The sequence below is a fragment of the Aristolochia californica genome, unplaced genomic scaffold, assembly GCF_029961685.1.
Source record: "Aristolochia californica isolate CCGP_79_NKW_82.1479 unplaced genomic scaffold, dmAriCali1.0.hap1 SCAF_6, whole genome shotgun sequence".
In the NCBI taxonomy this organism is placed as follows: Eukaryota; Viridiplantae; Streptophyta; class Magnoliopsida; order Piperales; family Aristolochiaceae; genus Aristolochia; species Aristolochia californica.
In genome coordinates, this window is record NW_027182257.1 from 19473252 (window position 1) to 19478901 (window position 5650).

Here is a 5650-nt window from a genome sequence, read left to right on the forward strand (position 1 = left end):
CTAAAAATGAACCCCAAAATCCATGTTTGGGAAATTCCAATAGAACAACCCCCTAATACTAGCTTGGTGGAATTTTATAGGAAAGGGACTTCTAACTGATCCCAACTTGCTTTAAGTGTGGTGGATGTGCATGCCACAAGCATGTTAAAGATGCAAGTGGCCTAATGATCCCAAAATTAGGGGGAGTAGAAAAAATTATATTCTGAAGTGGTAGGATATTTACCAACCCACTTTTTGCCTATCCTTAAAAATCACAGATACTTTTTGGAATTATCTCGCTCAGCATTTGTGCATTTCCATTTGGGTTGTTCAAATTTTTTTTTTCAGGTCCGAACTTGTTCTCTCCTATTTTTCCTCGTAAACAAAACTGATATAAGATCGCAACAAAACAAAAATTTTAGAGTTCATGTGTGCAAAAAAAATTTGAAAACTATATAATAAATAGAGAATTATTTCAGGCACTAAAAATGAACCCCAAAGTCCATGTTTGGGAAATTCCACTAGTACAACCCCCTAATTATAGCTTGGTGGAATTGTAGAGGAAAGGGACTTCTAACTGATCCCAACGTGCTTTAAGTGTGGTGGATGTGCATGCCACAAGTATGTTGAGGATGCAAGTGGCCTAATGATCAAAAATTTAGGAGGACTAGAAAAAATTAAATTCTTAAGTGGTTGGATATTTACCAACCCACTTTTTGCTATCTTTAAAAATCATAGATACTTTTTGCAGTTACCTCTCTCTGCATTTGGGCGGATGTTAATATTTTTTTTTCAGGTCCAAACTTGAACTCTCCCATTTTTCCTCGTAAACAAAAAAGATAAAAGATCGCAAAAAAACGAAAATTTTAGTGTTCCTGTGGGCAAAAAAATTTTGAAAACTATATAATAAATAGAGAATTATTTCAGGCACTAAAAATGAACCCCAACATCCAAGTTTGGGAAGTTCCACTAATACAACCCCTTAATAATAGCTTGGAGGAATTTTATAGGAATGGGACTTCTAACTGATCCCAACATGCTTTAAGTGTGGTTGATGTGCATGCCACAAGCATGTTGAGGATGCAAGTGGCCTAATGATCCCAAAATTAGGGGGATTAGAAAAAATTAAATTCTCAAGTGGCTTGATATTTGCCAACCCACTTTTTGCCTATCCTTAAAAATCACAGATACTTTTTGGAATTATCTCGCTCAGCATTTGTGCATTTCCATTTGGGTTGTTCAAATTTTTTTTTTCAGGTCCGAACTTGTTCTCTCCTATTTTTCCTCGTAAACAAAACAGATATAAGATCGCAACAAAACAAAAATTTTAGAGTTCATGTGTGCAAAAAAAATTTGAAAACTATATAATAAATAGAGAATTATTTGAGGCACTAAAAATGAACCCCAAAGTCCATGTTTGGGAAATTCCACTAGTACAACCCCTTAATTATAGCTTGGTGGAATTGTAGAGGAAAGGGACTTCTAACTGATCCCAACGTGCTTTAAGTGTGGTGGATGTGCATGCCACAAGTATGTTGAGGATGCAAGTGGCCTAATGATCAAAAATTTAGGAGGACTAGAAAAAATTAAATTCTTAAGTGGTTGGATATTTACCAACCCACTTTTTGCCTATGTTTAAAAATCATAGATACTTTTTGCAGTTACCTCTCTCAGCATTTGGTCGGATGTCAAAATTTTTTTTATAGGTCCAAACTTGAACTCTCCCATTTTTCCTCGTAAACAAAAAAGATAAAAGATCGCAAAAAAACGAAAATTTTAGAGTTCCTGTGGGCAAAAAAATTTTGAAAACTATATAATAAATAGAGAATTATTTCAGGCACTAAAAATGAACCCCAACATCCAAGTTTGGGAAGTTCCACTAATACAACCCCTTAATAATAGCTTGGAGGAATTTTATAGGAATGGGACTTCTAACTGATCCCAACATGCTTTAAGTGTGGTTGATGTGCATGCCACAAGCATGTTGAGGATGCAAGTGGCCTAATGATCCCAAAATTAGGGGGATTAGAAAAAATTAAATTCTCAGGTGGCTTGATATTTGCCAACCCACTTTTTGCCTATCCTTAAAAATCACAGATACTTTTTGGAACTGTCTCTCTCAGCATTTGTGCATTTCCATTTGGGATGTTCAAATCTTTTTTTTTTCAGGTCCAAACTTGTTCTCTCCCATTTTTCCACCTAAACAAAAAAGATATAAGATCGCAACAAAACGACAATTTTAGAGTTCATGTGTGCAAAAAAATTTTGAAAACTATATAATAAATAGAGAATTATTTCAGGCACTAAAAATGAACCCCAAAATCCATGTTTGGGAAATTTCACTAGTACAACCCCTAACCATAGCTTGGTGGAATTTTATAGGAAAGGGACTTCTAACTGATCCCAACATGGTTTAAGTGTGGTGGATGTGCATCCCAGAAGCATGTTAAGGATGCAAGTGGCCTAATGATCCAAAAATTGGGGGGAGTAGAAAAAATTAAATCCTCAAGTGGTTGGATATTTACCAACTCACTTTTTGCCTATACTTAAAAATCACCGATACTTTTTGTTATTATCTCTCTCAGCATTTGTCCGGAAGTTCAAATTCTTTTTTTCAGGTCCAAACTTGTACTCTCCCATTTTTCCTCATAAACAAAAATAATACAAGATCGCAACAAAACGAAAATTTTAGAGTTCATGTGTGCAAAAAAAATTGAAAACTATATAATAAATAGAGAATTATTTCAGGCACTAAAAATGAACCCCAAAATCCATGTTTGGGAAATTCCACTAGTACAACACCCTAATAATAGCTTGGTGGAATTTTATAGGAAAGGGACTTCTAAGTGATCCCAACATGCTTTAAGTGTGGTGGATGTGCATGTCACAAGCATGTTGAAGATGCAAGTGGCCTCATGATCCAAAATTAGGGGGGGGGGGGGGGGGGGGGGGGGTCGAAAAAATTAAATTCTCAAGTGGTTGGATATTTACCAACCCACTTTTTGCCTATCCTTAAAAGTCACAAATACTTTTTGGAATTATCTCTCTCAGCATTTGTGCATTTCCATTTGGGATGTACAAATTTTTTTTCCAGGTCCAAACTTGTACGCTCCCATTTTTCCACGTAAACAAAAAAGATAAAAGATCGCAAAAAAAGGAAAATTTTAAAGTTCATGTGTGCAAAAAAATTTGAAAACTATATAAGAAATAGAGAATTATTTCAGGCACTAAAAATGAACCCCAAAATCCATGTTTGGAAAATTCCACTAGTACAACCCCCTAATAATAGCTTGGTGGAATTTTAAAGGGGATGGACTTCTAACTGATCCCAACATGCTTTAAGTGTGGTGGATGTTCATGTCAGAAGCATGTTGAGGATGCAAGTGGCCTAATGATCCAAAAATTAGGGGGAGAAGAAAAAATTAAATTCTCAAGTGGTTGGATATTTTCCAATCCACGTTTTGCCTATCCTTAAAAATCACTGATACTTTTTGGAATTATCTTTCTCAGCATTTGTGCATTTCCATTTGGGATGTTCAATTTTTTTATTCTAGGTCCAATCTCGTACTCTCCAATTTTTCCTCGTAAACAAAAAAGATATAAGATCGCAACAAAACGAAAATGTTAGAGTTCATGTGTGCAAAAGAAATTTGAAAACTATATAATAAATGGAGAATTAATTCAGGCACTAAAAATGAACCCCAAAATCCATGTCTGAGAAATTCCACTAGTACAACCCCCTAATAATAGCTTGGTGGAATTTTATAGGAAAGGGACTTCTAACTGATCCCAACATGCTTTAAGTGAGGTGGATGTGCATGCCACAAGCATGTTGAGGATGCAAGTGGCCTAATGATCCAAAAATTAGGGGGAGTAGAAAAAATTAATTCTCAAGTGGTTGGATATTTACCAACCCACTTTTTGCCTACCATTAAAAATCACAGATACTTTTTGGAATTATCTCTCTCAGCATTTGTGTATTTCCGTTTGGGAGGTTCAATTTTTTTTTTTTCAGGTCCGAACTTGTACTCTCCCATTTTTCCTAATAAAGAAAAAAGAAATAAGATCGCAACAAAACGAAAATTTTAAAGTTCATGTGTCCAAATTTTTTTTGAAAACTATATAATATATGGAGAATTATTTCAGGCACTAAAAATGAACCCCAAAATCGATGTTTGGGAAATTCCAATAGTACAAACCCCTAATACTAGCTTGGTGGAATTTTAAAGGGGAGGGACTTATAATTGATCCCAACATGCTTTAAGTGTGGTGGATGTGCATGTCAGAAGCATGTTGAGGATGCAAGTGGCCTAATGATCCAAAAATTAGGGGGAGTAGAAAAAATTAAATTCTCAAGTGGTTGGATATTTACAAATCCACTTTTTGCCTTTCCTTAAAAATCATAGATACTTTTTGGAATTATCTTTCTCAGCATTTGTGTATTTCCATTAGGGATGTTCAATTTTTTTTTCCAGGTCCAATCTTGTACTCTCCCATTTTTTGTCGTAAAAAAAAAAGATATAAGATCGCAACAAAACAAAAATTTTAGAGTTCATGTCTGTAAAAAAAAATTGAAAACTATATAATAAATGGAGAATTATTTCAGGCACTAAAAATGAAACCCAAAGTCCATGTTTGAGAACTTCCACTAGTACAACCCCCTAATAATAGCTTGGTGGAATTTTATAAGAAAGGGACTTCTAACTGATCCCAACATGTTTTAAATGTGGTGGATGTGCAAGCCAGAACCATGTTGAGGATGCAAGTGGCCTAATGATCCAAAAATAGGGGGGAATAGAAAAAATTAAATCCTCAAGTGGTTGGATATTTACCAACCCACTTTTTGCCTATACTTAAAAATCACTGATACTTTTTGGAATTATCTCTCTCAGCATTTGTGCGGAAGTTCAAATTTTTTTTTTCAGGTCCAAACTTGTACTCTCTCATTTTTCCTCGTAAACAAAAAAGATATAAGATCGCAAGAAAACGAAAATTTTAGAGTTCATGTGTGCAAAAAAATTTGAAAACTATATGATAAATAGAGAAGTATTTCAGGCACTAAAAATGAACCCCATATTCCATGTATGGGAAATTCCACAAGTAAAACCCCCTAATAATAGCTTGGTGGAATTTTATCGGAAAGGGACTTCTAAGTGATCCCAACTTGCTTTTAGTGTGGTGGATGTGCATATCTGAAGCATGTTGAGGATACAAGTGGCCTAATGATCCAAAAATTAGGGGGAGTAGAAAAAATTAAATTCTCAAGTGGTTGGATATTTACCAATCCACTTTTTGCCTATCCTTAAAAATCACAGATACTTTTTGGAATTATCACTCTCAGCATTTGTGCATTTCCATTTGGGATGTTCAATTTTTTTTTTCCGATCCAAACTTGTACTCTCCCATTTTTACTCGTAAACAAAAAAGATATCAGATTGCAACAAAATGAAAATTTTAGAGTTCATGTGTGCAAAAAATTTTTGAAAACTATATAATAAATAGAGAATTATTTCAAGCACTAAAAATGAACCCCAAAATCCATGTTCTGGAAATTCCACTAGTACAACCCCCTAATAATAGCTTGGTGGAATTTTATAGGAATGGGACTTCTAACTGATCCCAACATGTGTTAAGTGTGGTGGATGTGCAAGCCACAAGCATGTTGAGGATG